General features: G+C 41.9%; 2 protein-coding genes across 7 annotated transcripts in view; one reads left to right on the top strand and one right to left on the bottom strand.

Moving 5' to 3' along the window:
* The window catches only part of WAPL (WAPL cohesin release factor), a 136441-nt gene that overhangs the window by 63998 nt on the left and 47515 nt on the right, over positions 1–24928 (bottom strand). For 2 of the 4 annotated variants that reach the window (XM_085064161.1, XM_085064164.1), the window contains exon 1: positions 2326–2623. The exons of 1 other annotated variant lie outside the window; for it this stretch is intronic. The gene's annotated coding sequence lies outside the window, so the exon portion shown is untranslated. Of the gene's footprint in view, positions 1–1618; positions 1982–2325; positions 2624–24928 lie in introns of those variants that run through there. One more of the 4 variants, XM_085064163.1, reaches the window with a different exon arrangement.
* Positions 20940–24928, top strand: part of OPN4 (opsin 4) — a 40071-nt gene continuing 36082 nt past the window's right edge. The window contains exon 1 of one of the 3 annotated variants that reach the window (XM_085064167.1): positions 20940–21326. The gene's annotated coding sequence lies outside the window, so the exon portion shown is untranslated. The remainder of the gene's footprint in view (positions 21327–24928) is intronic. The other 2 variants (XM_085064168.1, XM_085064169.1) reach the window with 2 other exon arrangements.

The following is a 24928-nucleotide window of genomic DNA, read 5'->3' as shown; positions in this document are numbered from 1 at the left end:
AATGAAGACAGGCCACCTGGGGTGTTTGCACCCAAAACAAACACTCAAACTCCTGGATAAATGAAAGCTTAAACTCCAAACCTTCATATCTCTTTTGTGAACCACTATTTCTCTCTTTTTGGTCCAAACACAGATAGAGAATTGCAATTCTTTATAGTCAGCCTGAATCTAATCAAGTCTATCTTTCGCTCTGAAATTCCTCTCCATCCTGGAGCAAAGTCATTTAAAAAAGACAGTTATTTAAGCTACAGAATCAAAGAAATCTAACTCTTAAAATGTTAACTAACTTCATACAGCGTAAAATATATGAAAAATGTCAGGTAAAAGAATTTTCATTTAACTTATCATGATCTATTTGTTCAATACAACTGTTTTTATTATTACTTTCCTGAATACGTAGTATACTGTCTTTCCTGTTTTAGTTTTCACCTCAACACTCGCAGTTTCTCAACCTGAAGTGCCAGTATTGCTTCTGCCAAAATTGCCAGACTGCTTTCCAGAACTGTCCCTCTATCACCTCATCCTAGCTAGACTGTCTCACTAATAATAGTCTGCCTTTATCAGACCAGGCCAACCTTCACCTATCATACAAACCCAGCAATTCATGTGGAGAAAATCATGGAGAAAATTTTAACTGAATTAAAACGATCAAATTTGATATTCAGAAGTTTACCAGGTAGGTGGTGATGCAATGCAGAAGAGCTACAGGAACACTCACGCTGGGAAATGCTCCTCTCCTCAGCAGTCCAGCCAAAGTAAGGTAAAGCCAGGTGCTTATCTACTGACCAGAACTCTGCTGCAAATGCCCACTCTGCAGAGGGCTTCTGGCTGCTCCGAGGAGACAGAGCTCTTTAACCCCATTTCTTCTTTTCCCCACAGTGTTATCAACCCACTCTGCATTGCTCCAAACACATCGCTGCCAAACTTAGCCTTTTTTGCCACCCCTGAAGGCAGCTCGAACTTTTTATCTACGTGTACTTTAGAAAGCAAACAGCAAGATAAATCTAAATTACTAGTTTGACACTTGAAAATATTCATAACAGCAACCAAAATATTTTAGACCACAAAGGCTGGGTTTTCAAGCTAAAAAATAAGAAACTAAAGTAAAATAATTATTAATATCTCAGATTCTGTAAAACTTACAGGAGAGAAAAATTACTTCCCTCACCACTAGCACATTTTCCTCCCTTAAGCCTTCCAGACTGAAATAAATATTACTTATAATAAACATTTTAAGAAATACTCAAATAAGAATTTTTGACACTACATTTCCAGCCTATGCTAAGATAACAACAGATTTAAATTATGGCTTGTGGCTTACAGTTCTAATGACAAGATTCCTGTAGTCAAGAGCGTTTAATATTCAGAAAGTAGAACCATATTTTCCTATTTATAAATTTTAAAATTAAGACCATCTCATAAGAAGTTTTGAATCAAAATATCAAAATCCAAATTAATACTCAACATGATGTATACAGGTTAAAAGATGAGTAGCAGGAAAATATAAATATGCTATGCTATCAACTCAGGTATTAGATTGCGATTAAATTTAACCACATAAAAATGTGCCTTCTTACACGAGAGAATCAACAGAATGGGATTTTTACTCTTTACTTACAATTTTCTCTTGATATTTCACTCAGAGGGAAATAAAACACTTGGTCAAATTCATTCCGTTTCCACTCCCTGCCTCGCTCTCCTGCATGGTGCTGCACCATTTGGAGCAGTGCAAGCAATGTAAATAGACGTAAAAACCCGAAACGCGGTTCTCCCGCATTTCCCAGCGCTAACTCGGTGGACCAGCTGGAGACAAAAAACACGCTAATTCCTCAGGAAGCCCATCAGGCACCCCTACCCATCGCTCCTCTCTACACTGCTCCTCTTACATAATCAGAGGAAAGGAAAAATAGGTTAAATGCACGGAGGCAGAAGGAGCTGATGAAATCCCACGGTGACAGTTTCTTTTTTCCTCCCTCCCCCTGCGGCGGGGGGGTGCGAGCGGAACCGGGTCACCCCGCCGCTCCCTGATGTCATTTCCCTTCCCGCCCGGCCGCCTCCCCCGCCCCGCCGCACCACCGGCCCACATTACACAAGTGCCCGGGGCAGCCGCGGCCCGGCCGGCCGGCGCACCCCGCGGAGCCGCACCGCCCCGCCCCGGCCCGCACTTCGCCCCCGAGCCAACTCCCGCCCCGCAACTTCGGGCGGGCCGGGGGCGGCGGCCCCACACGCCCCTCCGGCCGGGACAGCGCCGGGGGCGCTGGTGAGGGCTGAGGGGCCCGCTCCGCGGCCCGCACGGCCCCCGCCGCCCTCTTACCCGGCACCCACCTCGGCGTCAGCGGTGGCGGCGGGTGCCGGGCGCGGGCCCGGCCGATGTGGCTCCGGCCGCGGGTTCGGGCCGCCGATGCGCCGCCCGCGAAAGGCGCTCGGCCGGCGGGACGCCTCCGCCCCTCCGGCGACGGGACCCTCCCGGGGTGTCGCGTGCGTCAGGGCCCCCGGCGCCACCTCCTCCGGCGCCGCTTCCTCCGCGCCGGGATTATCGCCGCGCTCGGGACGGGCCCCGGGACCATCTCTCCGCCATTTGCCCCCGCTCCTTCCTGCCGTCACCGCGCGCGCCCCGCCCGCCGCCGCCTCGGCCAATCGCCGCGTGCCTCGCGCGGCCGCCCGCGCCGCCTCCGCGCCTGCGCCCGCTCGCGCGGTGCCCGAGGGGAGCTGTAGTTCGCGGGGCGGCTCGGGACCCTCCGGGCCCAGGCACGGCCCCAGAGCCGGCGTGGCGGGGCGGCCCTAGCCGGGCGGAACGGGGGGAGCCCGGCCTGGCGGGACCCGCTCCTCCCCGCGGCCGCCTCCCCCCGGGCCCGCGCGGTGACTCTGGAGGCGGGGCCACCCGCAGGCAGCCCCGACTAGCCCCACCCCGGCGGCGCTCGGGCCCAGGTGGGTCCCGGGGCACCTCGAGGGGTGTCGGAGCAGCCCGGTCAGCCCGGTGCGGCTGGAGCCGGGGAAGGGCAGAACCGTAGCCGGGAGCTCGGGAAGGCGGCGGGCGCTGCAGCGGCCGTGCGTGTACTCCATGAAAAGTTTGCCGTGCCTCGTGCAGGGCGCAGCAGCCGCTGGCGCTCAGGGCCGCTCGGCTGGTACTCACAGTGCGCGCACAGTGCCCGGCCTGCACATCCGCTCCGCGGAGGAAACATGCTCTGCCCAGAAGGGCCGCCGAGCCAGCGCGCTGCGCGCTGTGAAACTGTGCCTTTCGCATGCTCCCACTTCCACAGGCTCTTACATCCACCCACGTGCGTTAGATTTATGCACACCTTTGAGGCTTTAATTAATGAGAAAAACGCTCCACAAAGATTGTATCATGCGGCAAATGCATATGGGCATCTAAGTGTCACCAAATCCAACATTTTACGTTCAGTAGCAGTATTTCATAAAATCCTTGTGGGATAGAACACTAAGGATGCATGGCCAGAAAACCAGTGTATTCGAAAAGAACATCACACAGATGTAGTTTGGTCATTTTTCAGAGGAGTGAGGAACTCAGAAAAGTCAAATGAAACTCTCCAACCATGGGGTCTAAGATGGTTTCACAACACACGCTCATACTCTAACCAGCATTAGAAGCTTTGCAGTACAGGTCCCAGATGCAGAGCTAATTAAAAAATCTAAAAGGCTGGTTTCACAGTGCAGAAGAGGATAGAGTTGTCTCAATACCTCTTGGTTTTTCCTTAATTTTGTATTTTACCCAATGCAAAATGACTGCCTCTCAATAAGAAGATGTAAGACTGTGGTTTTGTTTAGTGATCCTGTGAGTAAATCTGGTCTTTAGCTGATCCCTACTGATGTGTTGGAGCTTTCAGGCATTACTTCTGAAGGACAAACACACTGTGAATGTGCTCTCTAAAGCCAGTATACAACCGGTGCTGCTGGAGAAAGTGGAGATAAAATCCTCTGGGCCTTGCAATGAGAAGTAAAAGCTTCCTTTGGAATATGGTTGAGGTTTTTGCTGTGTTTCAGAGAAGGCTTACAAGCTCAACTGTATCTCATCATCTGACTCAGTTATTGAAGAGCCACTGAAAAACATGCAACAAACTTTAAAATTCATTATTTGAATACAAAAAGTGAGAAGATTTGTTCTCCTGAGAGTACTCTTGATCAGAGCTACTAATTAGCTCATTTAAACTCTTAAGAGTAAAATGGATAGCTAAACCTGTTTGAGTTTTGCATAGTCTTATTTGATGACTAACCAATCTGTTAGACAAAGAGTAAAACACTACTGTGAGAGCTCAAACTACTGAGGCTCTGAGAAGTTCTTTGCCACATAAGTTTGTCCTGAGAACAAAAAAAAAAAAAAAAGGAAGAATATGGCCAGAGAAAGGAAGTGACACCAAGAAACTATTGGGAAAAAGTTTCTGTTTTGATATGAAGTTAGAAGAGTTGAAAATTAAATTAGATCTGTTTCCAGTGTAAAGCCTGGCCTGGCCTACCTAAGTCACTTATACAGTAATTTAGAGATTTTTGCAGTCTAATGATAGTAATTGGATGTCATTTGGAAGCTCTCACACACCTTATACCCCTGGGCTAGCTTAATATTTCCAGCAGTATTTCCAGTCTTTGTAGAAACTCCACACAGAGTAATCCAAACCACTGCAGATTCATGGGCATGAGGGAATTTCCCATGACTAACAGAGTATAAATTAAACTCATTTATGTGCTGCCTGTCCTATCTTGGATACCAGCAGAAGTCTGGAAGTTAAGCCTTTTACTAGGAAGATGATGGAAAAACAAACCTCATGTTCAAGAACAGCAGAGATGTGCCAGTTTTACTGCCCTAACATACTGTAGATACTTTGAAAAATTGACCCCCTATATCTTAATAAGCTTGGCAGTTAACACACTAAGATTTGTTATTTCCATTTTCATCTGTCTCACCTGAAATACGCAAGTACCATGGCAGAGCAAATAAAAGCCAAAACCCATCTGTGTTTGGCAGTAGGTATGCTTAATTCTCAGAGGGTGGAATTTAACAGGCTTTTTATGCTTTTTGTGAATTTATATTACTGATAGTTGCCATCTCGCTTCACACAAAAAAAAGCCCCAAAACCAAAACCCCAACCACACAAATCCTTTCACAAAAAAACAACCCATGAAACACTCCAGTTTGCCATTTGTCTCCACGAGAACAGCAGCGGGAGATAAGCAGCCGTCTTCAAACTGTAGGTTTTCTACCTTAAAAGTTTTTTGGGAAAGCAAAAGTGAATCCTACAGCTTCCCATTACTGCCGGTAAGAGAAACCATCATCTTTGCTATTTATAGTAAAGTCACAAAGCCCTGAAAAATACAGCTTGAGTACATCAAAGGTAGAGATAAAAGAGATGAAAGCATAATAGCAGAAGGAACACATAAGAGGGACAGAACAGTTATTTGGATACATTGCATCTTAATATACTCTAGAACCCTCTCAGTTCTCTTTCTGAAGTTCTGTGCCAGGACCTGTGCAGGGTGAACAAAACAGAATTTTCAAAATGAGCTGCAGCCTAGTACAGAGTCTTTAGAAAACATTAAAACATTTTAAACTGTTTCCGTTTCTTCCAAAAGAAAAGAGAGGCAATGCAGTAGAAAAACAGAAGGTTTCCCATGCAGCAGATACTCTTGGGGCAGCTGAAGACACACATCCTTCCAGAAGTTGTCAGGAAGGTTTCTCAGTGCTGCCTCATGGACAAAACACAGCATTTGACAGTAATATCAGCTTAACTGAGCCTACAGGTTTTAAAGGAACCATAGCAGTAGGTGTTCTTCATATCAAGTACATGAACTAAAAGCATAATACATCCTTTCACTCATTTTCCCACAAAAAGGGAATAAACTGATAATCCCTGTTTCCCTGTGAAGCACTGCCCAAGAAGCAAACAGTAGCTCACAGGAAGGCTCTCCCCATTGCTCCTCATGCCCAGATTTTGCTCTCCTCACAACTGTGAAAGCAGTGGCCTCTTAGTCCACTCATCATGTTCTCCTTTGCCTCTTCCCTGTTCTTCTGGGTCTCAGCCTAGTCACTATTTACCTTCCAAGTTCTCTTCAGCTTCCTGTGGTACTTCCTTCCTTGCCTCTCATTCAGGTGGGAAGCAAGGGGGGTGAAGAGGATGTCCTGCTGCACTCAGAGCTGCTGCAGTGCTTTCATGTCCCAATTAGCACCACTTACAAAGCTAAACATTTTGGTGCTTTTTGCTTTTTCTCTGCAAAATGTCAGCCTGCTGCTGTTGCTGCCTGTCAAATGTCATGGGGCACACACGGGTGACAGCACACCGGCCCTTGCCATTTCGATTCACTGGGGCGGGAGTTTCCCCCTTGCTATTTGCACAGCAAAGGTGAGGGGAGGGTGAAGAGACACATGAAGTAACTAATTACCGTATTTTAGTCAACTTCTCTAAAAATAGTCACTTAGACTTTAATATTGCCTTTAACACGGTGGAGGAAGGGCAGCAACACCAGCCCCAGCAGCAGCACAGGACTGGGCAAGAGCAGCAGCTACTTGCTGTACTGAGCTGCAGCAGCTACTCAGGGCAGACATGGTGGGTTGACCCGGGCTGGATGCCAGGTGCCCACCAAAGCCACTCTCTCACTGCCCTCCTCAGCTGGGCAGGGGAGAGAAAGTATAACAAAAGGCTCATGGGCTGAGAAAAGAGCAGGGCGAGATCACTCACCAGCTACTGTCACAGGCAAAACAGAATTTACTTGGGAAAATCAGTTAAATTTATTATCAAGTCAGAGTAGCATAATGAGAAATAAAACTAAACCTCAAAACATTCCCTGCACCCTCCCTCTTCCAAGGCTTAGCTTTGTTCCCAGTTTTCTCTGCTTCCTCCCCCCTCTCACATATTCCTCTCTCTCTAGCTGCAGTTGGGCAATTTTCTTCTTCCTAAATCTGTTATCCCAGATGTGCTACAACTGTCACTGCTGGGTTTGAGCTTGGCCAGCGGTAGGTTCATCTTGAAGCCAACTGGCATTGGCTTGTATTGCACACAAGGGAAGCTTCTGGCAGCTTCTCACAGAAGCCACCCCTGCAACCAAAAGGTTGCCATGCAAACCATAAAGTAGAAAGCAGAGGGGCAGGGAAAAAGGAGAGATTTGCAACCCAGTGTATGGCAAAGTATGATTTTTGTCAGAAATATGGCTTTTCTTAGTGAGGTAACTCCAATGGATAATGTACCGCTAATTTCTGACACCAAGCCCTGAGAAGAAGGACTGAAAGGCATTCAAACAGGGGATCTTTATACAGCTTTGAACCATAATTTTCAGTGGCTGCCTCCTCATATGTGGTAGTCAAGCCAAGGCATTAAGTTTAGTAACTGAAAGGTTAAAACAGCACTGCTGGACAGAACAAATGAATGCTTATATGAGTGCAGCAAAGGGACAGTTCTCCATGATTTAATTAAAAAAGTTCCCTGGATCATGGTATTACTGAATCAGGCCTAGGCAGCAGAAAAACTTGTGCTACTCCACCTTCTCTCTGGCCTGCACACCCATCTGTTGCAATCATGTGAGAGGCAGCATCATCCCTGCAATGTCAGAGCCTCTGGAAATACTCGTTCTACTCGATGAAACAACAGTAGTCATTCACCTACGGCTAAATTCTCAGTGGTTTTCTGTGCAGCCTTTTTCCCTAGGTGATCAGCCTGTAAGTCTACTGGAAAAGCCTGTGGTGAAACACTAGTGGGAAAGCACAAAGTAGCTTTCACCTTGTTATAATCATCAAGGTCAGAACTTTATTCTGCTATGCAGTATATTACCAGCAAGCTCTGCTGAGAAAGTAACCACCTGTGCTGTTTCCCAGTGAAGATTTTATGATGTGCCAACGTGTTTCAGAAGAAAAAAAAACAACAAAACAAAGGCATTTATAGTAAGGTTGCAGCCTTACTTTGAAATCTGCAAGGAAAGTTTAGGTTCCTCCGCCCTTTAAACAGAACAAGTTCCCATTGCTTTGTTAAGGAGTAAAAGGGTGCTGTCTCTCTCAAACACCTGAAGATCTCAAGCAGCCTTGTAGGATGACCAGATTGAATACCTTTCCTTCTCCCTGATTTTTTTTTATTTTTACTCCTTTTAGGATCTTACTGTTTCACATTATTATTGAATTTCTGTCTGTCTTCTTAGCAACAGCCCTTAAGGAAAGCTACCAAAGTGCACCAGCTTAGCTGGGAAACAAAAACATGGGAACCCAACAAGAAATTGTTCTTAGAACAAGCTCATTGGTGCAACTGTCATTGCCCTATTCTCATCCTCCTCAAGCAGTAGAGGAGCAGCTATTTCTGTTGCTTATTCTGCTACTTTGCATCTTTCATTTTTTAAAAAAGGCAGGTATGTGACCAACACTTCATCTTCCTTTGTTGTCTTAGTTTTGATTATTGGGTTTGCGTGTGACTCTCACATGCAGATGCTGTAACATTACCTTTTGAGTTTTAATTTACAAAAGTTTTGTTTTCACGTTTGTATTTCCCAGTTACTTGCTTCTACTTTTTAGAAAGAGCTCAACAACTAACCACTTCTACAGCAGTTACAAACCACTAAACCCCAGCAATATCAAGTCAACAAATTTGTTGGTGCACTGGAACCAGGATGTGTGGCCAGTGAGGATTGTGTGCAATGCTACAAAGGACAGCAACATCAACTACAGCTGGAAAAGAAAATCCACAGAGAATTAAAACTCATGTGACTAAGAAGCCTGGGTGGACGTGTCCCTGAACATCATGACAGAATTAATGTACTATCTAGCAAATTAAGCTGATATAATGAAAATTGAAAAAAAAATTAAATTATGATTTCCTCATGGGAATGTAGGAGGCAACAAAACATCAGTTAGTGACTTCATTAGATTCCTGCCAAGATACAGCCCTGAACAAATTACTTTCACCTTTACTCAAATTACAATGCAGCACCCTGAAGAAAGCTGCAATGCCTGTTTCACAAGACCCAGGTACATCCAGGGCCTTACATTGTGCCCGTTTTGCAAACCTGTTCACACTTAAGGTTCCCTGCATACAGTGCAACCATGTCCTATGAAATGATCAAAGTTCACACTACAGCATGAAATAGAGGGCCTGGCAATGAGTGGTAGCAGAATACACTCAGAAAAGTAGTTAAAGAAGATAACAAAAGGCTAAAAACATCTGTGCATTGACTGGTTCTTTAGACATGTCACGGAAATGACTCATTACTGGATCAGCCACATGTAAGGGCAACAGAGCAGGCAGTGCATTTACTGTCCAAAACCACATTATTATTCTAATAATACACTGGCCTGCAGGCAGCCTCCTTATGTTATACTTCTCTGCTGGATCTGTGACCTTGAAATTCTGAGATGTTTATTGTGCAGCACAGGTTGGGGGTTTTTTGTTTGTTTTTTGGGTTTGGTGGGGTTTTTTTGGTAAACATTTGAAAGAAATTGGAGGAATTATTGATGCAAGAGTTTAGGCGCAAACTAAGATGCTTTGACTAACTCAAAATGTCTCCTCAGTGGTTGTCATAAATTAGCCTTGGACTATAGCTGGGGGCAAACAAAGCATAATTCCAATTTTATCTTTTGTGTATGATATCAAGTGGCTCAAACAATATGCCAGTGTCTACTTGGTGCTTTTTTGTGCCTTTCAGATAGTAGATACTTAAGCATACTTGAAAGCTCATCTCAATCAAAATATCTTTGCTGATCAGCTGTAAAGCAGACACATAGACAAGAACTACAGTTCCTTCAAAAGGAAAAAAAAGCATTCCATGCTCTACTTCAGCTCAATCCTAAACAGTCTTCATCAGCACAAGTTGCTGTGCCTTCTAATGCAAGGTATAGGAAATTTTGCTCCTTAAACGCTTTCTCAGTCTTGCAGAGAGCTGTTTTGTGGCTAAGAGGTCCTTCCTGTCACATTCAGTTCCCAGACTCTAATTTTCAACACAGATCCCAAAAAAGAGAGGAAAAAAAAAAAGTATTTTGGTCTTTTGGCTTGATTTTTCATTTTCTCCCCACCTCCAAATGCAATATTGGACAAGGGCTGAGTAATCATACAGGCACTGCTAAGTGGTTTCATCTTTGTACAAAAGAATCACTTTGGTCACTATCAGCTTGGACCAGATTCAGGCATGCTGCAGAGGAAAAAAAAAAGTCAGAAATCTTTCTCAAACCATTGAATTATCCAACACTTATCAGTAGCTAAGACAGGAAAAAGCATATTTGAAAGAGCATTGATCACTGTTCTTCATTTTTATTGTATGTACGTCAGCATGTACAAATACTGAATGTTCTCCTATGAAATAAAGGTTCGATTATGCAGAAAAGATGTTTTAAAGCAGTAATAGCTCTCTGCTGGACTCCAGTGACATCTACTGGTAGAGAAAGAAACTACCAAGAATTCTTGAAAATGTAGGCGCATTACTTTATGCACCTGCCCTTAGGATCGCTGATAATTTTTTTTTTGGCAGCTCAGGCTACGAACCACACTGAAATCAGATATTAGGGTTAATAAAGCAGTATTTTTCAAAACTGCATTTTGACACCAGTTATTAACTACTGGAAACTGCATTTTTATCACTCTAAAGGTTTTGTCAACTTATACATTTTGCTACTGGCAGCAGTAGATTAAGCTAGGCCAGTGGATTTTTGGCTTGCTGGAGTACACAACCTATTTCAAGTTTTATGTAGTAATTTCTTTAATATAACTATAGTCAAAAAGTAAGTACTTTAATACATCTCCATTTGCTTTCAGGTACACTCCTTTTAGCACAAATTTCAAAAATTAAGATCTCCTCAGCAGCACAACTGACTGAACTCATGGCTTTGCTTCTGACACCTCTTGGCAGTTTGTAGTGCTGAACTGGTTTGTCACAGCTGTGTTAGTCTGGCAGGTCATACAGATATTTCTGATTGTAACTTCTGCCAGCACTTTTAAGATAATAAATACCAATAAACTCCATAAGCAACAGCTGAGGGACTGGGATTTCAATGAAACCCCACATGATGCAAGGCTTTGCCCACAGAAAATGGATGCAACATGCACAATGTACACTCAGAGACACCACAGTTGCCAGCTGGAACAAGCAGAACCAACACAACAAGAAAAAGCATTACTACAGCTCTCTGCACCAGACTCATCTCCCTATCTACATTGGGCTCCATTGTGTAAATTAGTTCAGTGTATGGACATGAATATTTCTATTTAAGACAATCTGTGACTGAGGGATTTCTTCTGCGATTGACAGGCAAATAGCATACACAAGGTTTCCAAACCACACTCTTGCCAAACAATTGGCAATAAACATCGCTGACGGAGCTCTAGCCATCCCCATTGCATTAGGAATATTTGCCCATACTACTTCTGGCAGGTTTAGAGCTGTCTTGGTTTCATCTCTAACACTGAGGCACTTTCAGATATGGCTGAACAAAGCCATGAAGTTTTTACCTCTTTGTCCTGCAAATCCTCCCTTTGAGGAACTGAAGGTTCCTGTCCAAAAGTCTGTTTTGGTTAAGTCTGTCAGTCTCTAGTGCAAACTGTCCCAAGACAACAGAAATGCTCTATTATGGAATGGTGAGGCTACCTGGCAATGAACACGAATCACCCCAAATCAGCTCAGCTGTCAAAGTATCAGCCCAGGCATCTCAGAACAAAGAATGCACAGGAAAAAAAAAGTGAGTACCAAAATTTAAGTTGAAAAATTGCTTCTGACAGAACATATCAGCCAGACTTGCACAGGCAGGAATATTATTATAGGTTACTGGAAAGCAGACAGACAGGAGCAAAGCAACTTGGTTTTATGATAGAATAGTTGCCAATTAAATGCTGTTCCCAGCACTCAAAACCAAAACTTCTAAGCTGGACTATAAAGACAACCATTTCTAAAGGAAATGTAGAGTCAGGCTATAAATCTGCTAAGCAATAGTTCAGTAGTGATTTTACAAACATGTCCATAATAATGACTTTACAAACCTGTGCACATAGTTAGAATAGGTAGATATTAGAGAAATTGCAATATGTTGCAACTTCCAGATCTGCTCAAAGAATGTAATGTTTTTTCAAAGCATGATGCATTAAACTTTATCAGAGCAGAACTATATGTGCTCCCATAGAAATCAGATGTCCAGCTGTTACTCCCTGGCAATCTGCATTCAGGTCCTGTGTTAATCATAACTTCTGTGAAGTGCACAGTGCTGACAAACTGATAGGAAGCTATCATGGTGACAAGCAAATGCATATAGACACATATAGAAAGAACCATCCCATAAAAACCAGACTTTGTACCTTGACTAAACAGAGATTCACATAATATAATTGTTGTACCAGGATTAAAACTTCTTGTAAATTAGATGTTAATTTCTCCACATGTGGAGCAAAAATATTTAAATGAAATTGAAGAAAATCCTGAAGAAAATCCATGCAGTCCTTTGTCAAAGATAAGCGGGAAGCTTTCCTTGGCAAATGAGGGAAGCCAAGTAACCTGTTTCCAAGTTTCCATTCAAACACAGTAGTTTAAATTTCTCATTATTTAAAAAAAAGACAAGCCCAAAGCTATCTTTTATGTGAACAGATGCTGCGCTGTCTTCTTGAAGCTGCAGGCTTAGAGGCAGATTTTTCATGCAGCTGCAGAATGAAGTCAACAAGCCCACTCTGTTCCAGGGTTGCTATTCAGAACCTTTTGGGCAGCAATGAAAGAAGATCACATCAATTTCATGCTGGTTTTGCTGCTCTACAAAGATATGAGCAGCAGACAGAGACACGAATCATGCCTAGATTGCAGTGGAGAAAAACGTGTCAAACTCCTCAGGAAAACAAGGTGTGGAAGATTTAATCAAATACAACTTTTACAAATACATCTTTTACTTCAGGGTACTTTTGGTGCCGTGGCACTATTTCTGTAACAGCCTCTACTCTGGCTGAGTTACAGACATTGAGCTCCATGTGCAATTAAGCACCATGAACAGGGCCCCTGGATCCCTACTAGAATAGATTCGACAGACATTGGCCTCTGTCCCCATCAGCAGCATTTCTCCCATGGCCCATGGAGGTTCTCAGGATTATGCTCTGCATCCGGAATTACTCCTGAACTACAATCCAACACCCTTGTTTTACAATATGAATTTAATTGTAGTAACAAGAGAAATTCCAACTACAGGTACAGAAAAACCTTTCCAGGCAGGTGGGGAAACAAGGTGCCCAGAGACACTGTGCAGTTCCCATTCTTGAAGGCTTCCACACCTACCTGGATAAAGCCCTGAGCAATCAGGTCTGACCTTAGAGCTGACCTTGCTTTGAGTAGGAGGCTACATGAGACACCTCCTGAGGTCCCATCACTAGGACTATTTTATAATTCTATGATGAACTCCGTATGCTAGTAAGTGCCAAGTGATTCATGTGCTTTTTCAAAATGATGTTCTATATATACATACACTTATACCTATACATTAAAATACTTTAACTTCAGCTCTCTACAACATCAAGAGCCTGAATTAGAGCCCACAGAATACCTCATTCTGTGTGACACTGCTGCTGTAGGTTAGGATGGCTGCAGTGCATGGCTACAAAATACAAGTCTCAGCACTCACTGGGTTGTTCAGATCAATAGAAAGTGTGCATGGCTAGACACATTTCTTGCATTATTCCAAGGGAAAGGATATAAGGAATTAGTAGCAATTTGGAGGTGCATGGATTTCCTTTGTTTTGCCACTAGTCAATAGCAAACCCTAGCATTTAGAGGTTAGGAGTCCTGGAAGCAAATCTTGGTAAAAAGCAGTTCACTGAATAGATACCAGTGACCATAATCAGAGACACGATTAACCATGCTGAGACATGAGCTTACAAAACAAGATAAAAATAGAGGCACAACAGAGCTCAAAAGGAAGGTATTGCAATGGAGTCTGTCAAAACCCAGTTACTGAGCTTTGCTGCATCCTTTAAGGACACTCAACAACCTCAACCAAGCACATTCATATTAAACTTATGTCATGTTGATTTGTACTGATTTCCCATCTTTCATGCTGAACTCCAGGAATCTAATCTGTATTTTTCTCCACAGCACAAGGAAGTTAGTGTTAAGTATGCCTGCTGGCAGCATTGGTTCATCCAAAATGCCCTCAGATTGGTAACTTGGATGTTAAAACACGACTTCAAAATTCAACTGGATGAGCTGCTGAAGTGTAACTTCTGATCTGCTTCAGGCCATACCTGTACAATTCCTTGATTATGGATGATGCTTGGGCTGTTTCCAACTGGAAAGTCTTGTTCCCCCACCAAAGCAGCAAATCCACTAACTCAGTTTTGGGCCACACCTGTACTGCAGGCAGGTGTTGGTGGCCTGAGCCTGCCCACTTAAACTACCTCTTCATCAGGTAGAGGACTAGAAAAGCCAGGACTGCCAGAGCATCCCTGCTGCTGGTACACAGTGTGGGCAGATGGGAGCAAACTGGTGTGACTCCAGCAAACCTGGTCTCATATCCCTCTGCAGGAGACATTTGAGAAGGTGCAAGACAAGCACAGATCTTCCTCATCATTCATGTTTCATTTTACTTAGACATGTTATAATCAACATTTACCATTCTGCTTGTTCGCAAGTTATGAGTCAGGAGACTTCAGCACATTCCTTCCTAGAGAAAAGGGTTTAAACTATCAGATTTTTTACTAACAAGATAAGCAACCAGTCTCCCAGGAAACAGATCTATTCCACAAGATGTTAAAGAGGACAGCTTTGTATTTGCATCACCAGCTACTTTCTTGTTCATGCCCTTGGTTACATGTTTATGCTGACTATTAACATGTTCCATTGATCTGGACACCAACTCACATTTCTCATCAGACCCTGGACACAACTCAGCACTACAGACTTGTCTCATGATGGCTATGGCTGCCCATGGGGCCTTCTCTGCTCTTCCTGCAAAAGTCCTGTGGGATTGGTGAGGCCACTTCCTATACCTGCTTTGCTGTCATCCTCAGTTCCTGGCTCACCTACATTGCAGAGCAGCATATTCTTACTGCTCCCTGATGGCAATCTCTCTTTTGAACAAAACAGGAAGCTCAAATCTAACCTAATATAAAACCAAACACCAATCTGGTAATAACTAAGGTCAGCTGGAAAAGTCCTTGATGAATGCAGTTCCCTTTCCGAGGTCCTTCTCCAAGCTCCATTAAGAATACATAAAATACAATCTCTCATATATCCTAGGTACACAACAATTCAGACAATTGGCCCACAAAAGTGACACTTCTGAAAACCTAAGATCAAGCTTCTCTGCAGCTTCTTCACACGTCTCATGGCTGGAAACCTGCTGTATGCCCCTAGCACCTTGTACAATGAGTCAGATTCAGTAATCAGTAGGAAACAGAATTAGCAGTGAAGGCAAAGATATTCATGCAGTGCAATTTACAACAAGGCATCTGTGTGTGCATGAATTAGTATTTTCCTTAATTATCTGTAATAGGAAATCCCAAGATTCTCAGCTGGCCCTGTCAGTCAATATTAACTACAGAGTTGGAAAATGATACAAAAATAGAAAGGAAATTGAATCCTGCAGAGGCTGTAGCAGCACTTTATGAGGAATGCAAATAGAACTTCGCTGGGAACAGTTTCACTATTGGCATCGTTGGTCCCACTCCACTGCAGAGTTTGCCAACACATCACACAACACAATACAATGTGACATTTAGCGAACTTGAAGCTCTCACACAGTGCTAAGAGACTACCAGAGATGGAAACACTGGTGAAAGCAGCAAGTCAGGAGCAACACGTGATGGTTATCCATCTAGGCTCACCTTTAAATGTGCAATGTTTTGCCTTTTCAAAACTCTGAAGATCTGATCATATAGGTGATTTAGTCCTGCAAAGAACTGTGTAAGGCATACTCCTGATTTTGCCTGGTTGAGCAAATAGTGCAGATGCTATTCTGTAACAACAGGGGATCTATTGTTCCTTTTGTCAGAACTGGTTGTCTGATAACCTGCTAAAAAAGATAAAACCTGCACTTAGCAAGCAGGGACTCTGGGGACTCGGCCTGGGGTAGGACTGTCACTCAGATATTAGGTGGTCTCACTTGAGGCTTCAGAGTCTGGCACAGACACAGACATTCCTCAGACTGCATGACAAAGTCTATCTCCAGTTGCACAGGTTCAAGAGCACCAGTTATCAAATACAGCAACTACAGATATGGTCTGCAGGCTTTCAGGTCAGCCAAACATAGTTACCTTGGCTGAGTAGCAGCGATGGAAGACAGGACACACAGCATCTCACTGAGTGTCAGTCCTCCTGCACAGTCATAGCTGTAACCATCCTGGAGGCAGGGAGTGAAAACTGGCAAACCAGACACTTCTCCATTTCTCTTACACAAAGAAAGCATGCAGCCTTTGCCATCATTCTTCATTCAGTCTGCTTCATCTGCTCACTGTGCCTCTGGCATTTCACATCCACATCCATCTCTCCTTACCACATTCCTTCCCTTCCTTTCCTGATTCTCCTATATTTTCCTCCTTGGCTTCTCTGACAGGTTTAAGAGCAGAACAGATAGTACAACAACGCAATCATGCTTTGTCTCCATCACTCTACTCAGCTTTGACCCAGCTAGATACAACTTTGCTCTTTGGCTAAATCACCAGAAAGTTTAGGTGTTTCTAAGGCATAGGGTTCAGTTCCTTTAAAGGGGAGCAAGCAAAAACAAACAAGTGAATAAATAAACTAGACTAAAAGGTTGGTTTTGTCCTCCCAGGCAAAGCCCCAGCAGCAAAAGACTGGCCCAATGCAGAGCACCACACACCCCACATGATCAGATTGCTTTGCTTCATTCAAGCCAGTAATTCAAATCAAGCTTACACCTTCTTAAGAGCCGACAATCCTCAGGGATTTGTCACCAGATGACTGCAACTTACTCAACCATTACTTTATACTTAAAAAAAATACATTTGATAACATTTTATAACTTTTTTGTTAATCAAAAAAGGGGTTTTTTTTACTTTTTCCAGAAGACTCCCACAAATATTTGATTTCTCTTTCAGGAGAGGAGTTAACTCAAGCAATTATGTTTCAAAAGAGAGCAGAGTCAATCTTCTTGCAGAGAATTGCATTTACAATCAATTACTTATTAACAGTGCATTGTGTCATGCTGACTTTGAATATCTAAAGCCACTGCTTGTTCCCAACCTCTTCTGTTACATAATTTGTGGCTTGGAAAATGTCCATGTAGGTCCTGTCATAAACCTGTAACAGCTCCAAATATCAGTGAGAATTATTTCTATTGGGCAGGTTTGAAAGGCTTTGCTTGTTGTACAAGTGTACCTAAGAGCTACTCTGTAAAGAAGCCTTGACATGCCAGTGTTACTACTTCCACTGTCTGCAAGTGCCTGTCCTTCTATAAAAGCCCCTGTATATTTAATATTTACTTGATAGCTTAAAATGCATCAGTAATTAAGGAACATTTAAGATAGACATCAATCTAAAGGTTCTTCTACACACAAAAAACAGTTAATGCAGATTAAAATAGCTATTAAAATAAAGGGACTTGCTTTTAGCTTCAGTTTCCCTAAACATTAAAAAAAAGCTCCTAGCCAAAGTTGATACTCAACTTGTCATTCCTTCCTAGGTACTTTATTGTTTATCTTTTATATTCCTTGGGGAAAAAAACCTCAACATGGCAACCTACAACCTGAAGTTCTACCAGATAAAGAAGCTGCACCTCTCCTGTGTCTGATCTTTTTCCCTGGCAGAGCAGGACTGTTCCTTCTGACACAGTTATGACAGAGTATGAGACATTAATTCACACAGAGCATTGGGGATTGAAAGCATAAGAAGACAAGCCAGGCTCTGCTCTGCCAATGGCTGTTGGTGTAGCACCAGGGACCACAGAAGCAGAAGAACTTTAATCTTTCTGAGAGCAGGTGAACTGATCATTCACAGACTGGCACTCCCTCACTAAGAGAAACACCAACACCTTTAACAGGTCGTAATGGTTGAAGAAAGACTTTGAAGAAAGACTCTAATGAAGCTAGAGAACAGCACAAAATCTGAGTACAAAGCAGTATCCTTTGAGATACACTAGCCTGACACACTGGAAACAGTGGTGATTTAGGTTGAACATTAATTCCTGTGACCACTGCTCCATGACAGATTACACATAATATGAAGAGTATATAGAACACTGTTAAAAAAAAATCAACACCTTGTGGGGCAAAAGTGATTTAACAATCTGCAGACAACTAAGAAGAAGATAGAAGAATGTTAAGTCTGTGAAAATGAAAGAAATAAGGGGGGAAAAGTAATTTTCCTGCCTAATGGCAGGGTCCTCCTCTATACTGATGGAAAAGAAGCATGCTTGATACACTACTCCTACACGGAAAACAGATTCTTCTGTCTCAAGAAGAGGATATAATTTTCCTTCCTTGCCTTTTCTAGAGTATCTGCTAGTCAGACAGGATTAACTAAATCACTTTAAATATTGTCTAAACACCACCTATGAAGATCACCATTAGTATCTCTGACTGTTAAAAAATAGATTCCACATGCCATAAACACCTGGACTGTTTTGCATAATTATGCTGCTGAGGCAGCTTCTGCTGCCATAGTCCCCACCTGACTAGGCTGTACCTGCAGCAGCATCAGAGCCCCCCAGGCAGTTTTAACCAACAAGTGCAGTTCTGCCCCCAGTTGGGTCATCCCTCAGCAAATTCACACTTGCAAAGACAGAATTTACTAGTATCTTCCTCTTCAATAGCAGCCATAAGGCAGAAATAATTTCCTTTTTTCTTTCTAGAACAACATAGCCTTCTGTGAAATAAGGACAGACAGCCCATCTAGACAAAGCTGGGACTCAGGCAGCCTCTATTTCTGTTATGGACTTTCTGAATAGCTTTACATGACTCTTCATGTCCAATTTCTAAACTACAAGGAAAAGATACCCCCTTTTTCCTTCCTGCCTTTTCTTTCTATCTTCCACATTATTTTAGAGGGGAGAAAATACCCTTTTTGACACTCTTAGAATGGAAACTTGTTACTCCTTGTAGTCTTTCACAACCTCCCACTAAAAAGAGCTCATTCTGTGGTGAGAAATGTGGCACTGGGGACAAGAGAATGTTATTGCTTCCCTTTTCTCAGTAGCCTGCTTTATGAGAAGAGCATCTGGCACGGCAGGCCTGCCTCATAAAGTGTGGTAGGACTTGACTAACACAACCAGAGTGGTCACATTTGAGTTGCAGTTTGGCCCATGGTGCACCATAATAAACCTTAATCTTCTCACACTTTTTAGATAAGACAAAACCAAAATGCTCACAGAGCAAGCCAGTGCCATATGGATTGTCCTATCATTATTATACTCCTGGGATTTGACAACAGGGGCTACATAAAACACCAAATAAAGTAGAAATCCTCACTGAAACAACTGCATTGCAATTACTTTCTGAAGCACTCAAAACCCTTCTGACTCCTGAACAGGTAAGAGGAAAACTCCAAATAATTTAATTGGGATATCTAAAGAAGCCAAAACACAGCTTTATCATTACTCATGTTCAATCTCTATCAGCTTCCTGTACTCACTTTTGCTGTACTATTTCAGTTCTCTGAACTGGCTTATTACACAAGGAGGAAAAACCATACCTTTTAGAAGTAATACGATAACACATTACAGCCTGAACAGCAGTATATAAGTAGAAAGATTTCAACAAGATGTAAAGCATTACTAGCAGCAGTACTAACTAAAAAGGCAACACCAGATAGTAACACATAGAAATGTAGTCACTAGAGCTGTTCAGAATCGGACCTGAGTTTAAGTAGTGCTCCTGGGCCAATAGACAGAGTGTGTGGGTGGAGGTCTCAGATGAGGTCAATTAGGGTCATTAAGGCCTCGTCACTCAGGCCTGACACATTTTCATTCATTTTAAGCAGGAAAAAAGATGCAACACAATTCTTCAGAGAATTCACAGCTATGAAAACACAGTATTTGCACAGACCTAGGATAGATTTGAGGAATTATACTGTCTAAAACAGATATCACAGGCCCCATTGCCCTTACAATTTAATTTTCAAGTGTTTATTGGCACAGCTGGCTCTGTACATGACTTGTGCCTACACAGCATGAGATGACATTCCTCACAGCATTGTGACAGCTCAAAACATTTTTCTCTGCCCGTGTTCACTTGCATCCATTTGGTTTGCTGTTCTGAAAATGGCAGGAGCCCCACAGTATTGGCTTTGAATCAATGTGGCCAGTTCTCTTTCCCTCCAACTGCTGTTTTAAATAATATCCTAAAGTGCCTTGCAGAACATACTACATGTGTATCTTCCCAATACCAGTGTATCTAGCATGAGGACATCCAAGTGTACAAGGTGGTGCAGATTCTTGACTATTATCCCCATGTGTTTTCTTTTTTAATTATTATTTTTAGTGTCCTTTACCATATGCTATTTTGCCATGCAGAGAAACTAAAGGTGGTAAAAGTCAGACTCAGAAGAAAGTGCAGCACTATGATTAGAACAGTTAACGTTACTGAAAAGCACTTCTCAACAGCAGTAACTGGCTGGGAAGAAGTGTTGTACTGACATCTCCATTCTGCTTCCACAATGCAAACTAGCACCTCTGCATGGTGCTTCTTGTATGGTGTTGACATGTCCTCTGTTCTCTCCTTGATTCCGAGCATTCATTTGCTCTGTTGATAAAATGAAGGGGAACCATGAACAGCCACATGTCTATCTGATCTGACAGCTTGTTAAAGTCCAAGCTATAGAGGGCAAAAGAGAGGCTGAAAATCACTGAAGTGTAATTCTCATCAGGAACTTGAAGAGAAAACATAGTGAATGTAAATGCAACAAGAAATACTCGGGGATGTAATATGAGCTTGTGTGATCACATGGCAATCTTGAAAGAGATGCTTTCTTTTTAACTTTCTGCCATGGTGAATCTAGCAAGAAAAGGTAAAAGAAGAGCTATAAACCTTAGCAAACCAGCTGCTCTCAGAGGAGCAAGAGTGTTTTCAAACTCTCAGAACCTGGTGTGAGCTAACAGGCCTTAATTGCCCTGACCAGCCTCACCTGCTGCCTCCACCCACCCCTCTTGATGAGGAACTCAATTTAGCTCAGACCCGGATGCTCTCTTCCTTTTTTCCCTCTAGGAATGTTGCTGGGCTGCAGCTCTAGCCCTGCTGTGTCTGGGGCTTCTTGGTTTTTTGGCTTCTTAGCCTGACTTTAGACCTGCTCCCTGAGATGTCTTGCCCTTACTACCCTTGGCAACTTATATCCTAATATGTTTTCCTAACTTAATGTTGGCTCTGCCTCGTTGTCCTTGGGAGCCTACCTAAGGATTTGGATTCTTAGCTCCTCTCCCTCGACCTGGCACTTCTAAGGTAAAGTGGGGCTGGGCTCTGGTTGGTGGAGGTCTCTCTTCTCCTGGTTGTGCTGCTGTGTCTTGTTTCTAGTGCTGGTCCTCAGTGTTTTCTGATACAGAGCTTTTCACACTAGTTTTACTTGCTGAAAGGTACTTTTTGATTTTTTTTGTTCTTTTATATTTGTGAATGAGTGGTACTAACTTGATAAGGCTTTTGTGAATGGGCTTCATTCTACAACACTTCTACTGGTGATCCATGTCTAAAAACATTTTGTATGAAAAGACCTTGATCCTGTGATCCTTGCTCCCAGGGAACTTTGAAAACTAATTCAGACTATTGCAGTCAGCTTTATTAGAAATAGTAAGTTAAGTTTTCTATAAGCCTCATATGCAATTCTTTTAATAGTATATTAGTAAATCATTCTTCTATTTATATCTGTGAAGCTCTCCTTCACATTAGAAGTCACTGTTTCTAAACTGCAGTGACTCTTATATGAAACTCAAATTTCTGTTAATCCTTTTTCTAGAGATAAAATATTAATTTTGTAATAGTTTAAAGTAAGGGTATTTGCTATTAAGTGATAAGTAAATAAACAGTTTCATCCCTCCTGATATGCACCAAACTAAAATTCTCAGCATTCTCTGTCATTCTTAAATTTCCCAAGACTGGGAGAAGTAAGCTTTCCCTGAGTTAGTCAACAACTCTGAATTTCAGGGTTGAAATGGAGGTAACAGGGCTTACTATGTATGTACAAGTCTTCTCAATTTATAATTTAAAGTGATAAATACCAAGTAGGAACTGCTTATTTTGACACTGTTTATTGCTTGTGAAACTGGTATGAGACTTTAACAGCTGCCTCTGGCTGGGCCCTGTGTCTTATCTCAAAACGTAGTTACTCCTTCTGTGTTTGCATTTTCTGGAACAATGTAATCAAATGAAGGAACAAAACCCAGTTTCATTGTTTAGTGTTCAATAGCCTGTATTAGAATGTAGAACAGATTCTGTAGTAGTTCATCAAGTAGTTCACAAAGCTCCTCTTAATGCTATTGGTTTAAAGAAAATACTATGACTCTACTTATCTAGTTTCTAAAGCCAGACTTATGCTGTTCTTGAACTAATTTGCAAATAACCTGATCAACATCTACTTAACAAAACAACTATATCTATAAAATAGCTTCTATATAGTGATATTCTGGTAGTGCAGGGCATGGACTTCTTTTAAACTGTTGACTATTTTTCAGAAAAAGCATAGGCTTTTCCAATTTACATTAATTCAACTAGCACATTAGATGCAGAAACATGCAATAGTGTGCCTTTACTCTTGGGGGAAAAGCCACATTTTCTTGTATTCATCTTATCATTAAGTAATGTCATTCTCCTCAAAGGAGGCTTCTGTCATTGCCTAAAAAAAATGTCCCTAAGTCTGCACCAAGTATTTCAGTGAAAGCTTTTTAAAGGTTTTGTTTAAAAGTCTATGTATTTGTTAGCTTGCTGGGTGTGCAAAGAGCTCTTGAACACAGAATTAGAGTGGGACTGACTGCTGTGAAAGTCGGAATTGTTCCAAGCAATATCTATCCCAGATTAGTTTGCTGTAGGTATGGTTCCCTGTTAAGAAAAATAGCTTGCTTTTGTGCTTTTTCATTTTCCTACAAAACTAACAGTTCTTCCTCAAAGACTGAAGGATGTTGAAATGAAAAAAGGATGAGTAAGAGAATGGAATGAATGAGAGATACAACCTGGGAAATGGAAAGGAAGGGCAGGAGGAAAAAGAAAAGTTGATTGGGATGAGAAAGAAGGTGAAAAAGGTCACAAAAGAAATACTTCATCACTAAGGCAATATTTATAGCTGAACAAGAACAGAGTAAGCTGGGTAAATGAACTATTGCTTGAACTATCAAGCTTTTGTAGAGCACCATTTAAATGGCAATGAGTGTAATATTAGAAGGCCATTTTACTGCTAATTTCTTCCAGTTGCACTCACAATTTCTCTTCAGCAAGACTCCAACCCCTAGGCTGACATCTTCTGTACTGGTAGATCGGTGTGTACAATCCCATATAAAGTTATTCTTTTCTTCCTATACAAACTGCTGAAAGAACTGAAAGAACCCAGCCCGCTCCAGTGTCTACTATTATGGGATTTAACACATGTTCAGGGGTGGCTGGAGCTCTTTAGACTGAGAACTCACCTGACAAGTGAGCAAAAAAGTTTTGTTTTTACCAGAGTGTGCCTTAGTCTAACACAGTGGGCTCTGGTCAGACCTTGAGGGATTGAGTGCTGTTAATTATTCACTTGTTTAGCAAAGCTCTATGTTCATTGGTGAAATGAGCATATTAATATTTTCTTTCCTGGCCAACAAAGGGGCTGTTAAAACTAGTTATACCTTAATCTACCATATATAAAACCAAAATTAAAATCAATATGACTTAGTATATGCTTTAATTTCAGTTACCATAAGCTTTATAACATTGTTAGGTTTGACAGAGGTTAAGTGATCCCAGTTAAGTTATCACACTGGTTCTTACAGACCTTTTAATATCTTATTTTATACCTTTTCCTCTATATCTAGAAACTTGCCCAATTTTTTAAACCAGTTTTATTCATAGAATTTGCATTAGTTGTGATTTAACCTAATTTGCCTTTTCCAGATAGTTTAGTTTTTAACTCGCCTTTCAATGAAATGGCAACTTCTAGGCACGAAAAGAAAAGACCAAGGCGATAAAACAAAGGGTAGTAAACTAGTAGTGGGGCCTGAAGCTAATAAATCCTTAGAATGAGGAGGGAAGTAACATGAGCAGCATTTGAAATAACTTTTGGAAGCTTCAAATGTCTGCTTTTAAAAATATTTGATACACAATTTCAGAATTTTTTTTCCCAAAAAACCATCTTTGGCTATCCTGCTTTGTGGGTGGGGCAATGAGGAAGATACCTTTTCTCTTTCACTTTGTGTGCTATTCATTATTAGGGATATCAGTCTTTTGGTGAGCAAAGCCTGCAAGAGACCTTTTCCATCTGCTTTGGACATTTAAAGGCCATTCTTGTCTGAGTACAGCTGCTCGTCAGAGGAGTCCCTTTTTTTGAGAGATGATTCCTGTGACACACTTGCTTTACAAATTTGTAATCCTCTCACATATTATGTCAGAACCATTAGTAAGATCAACATATTTTGTCAATTAGTGTTCTTTAGACAAGATATATTTGATTTGACTTACTAGTCTTATAACAGCACTTTCAGGTCTTTTCTATCAGTCTAAAGAATAAGAAAAACTCTGCAACAAAACATTCCTGTAATGAAACAGCCTTCTAGGTAAAATAAATAGTATTTTGCTTTTCACATAGCTAAAGGGAAAGATAGCAAGATGGCACTGTATTTCATTACTTCCCATATTAACTTCAGGTGCTAGTTAGTGCTTTACTGAAAAGTTTCTAAATTGTCGTCCCTTTGCAAAAGACAGTTCAACTAGATATTTTTTACTGATGTAACCTGAAAAAACCCTGAATATCCTTCCATAACCTTTTTGAAACAAAGATATTTTTAGTTTAAAAGCTCCAGGCTAAAAATTATTGAAAGGGAGCTATCAAGACACTTAATTTGACAGTTCTTTTCATGAAAAAAAAATCA

The sequence above is a fragment of the Lichenostomus cassidix genome, chromosome 6 (assembly GCF_008360975.1).
Source record: "Lichenostomus cassidix isolate B80296 chromosome 6, HeHo_3.0, whole genome shotgun sequence".
Lineage (NCBI taxonomy): Eukaryota > Metazoa > Chordata > Aves > Passeriformes > Meliphagidae > Lichenostomus > Lichenostomus cassidix.
This window is presented reverse-complemented; position numbering and strand designations above follow the sequence as displayed.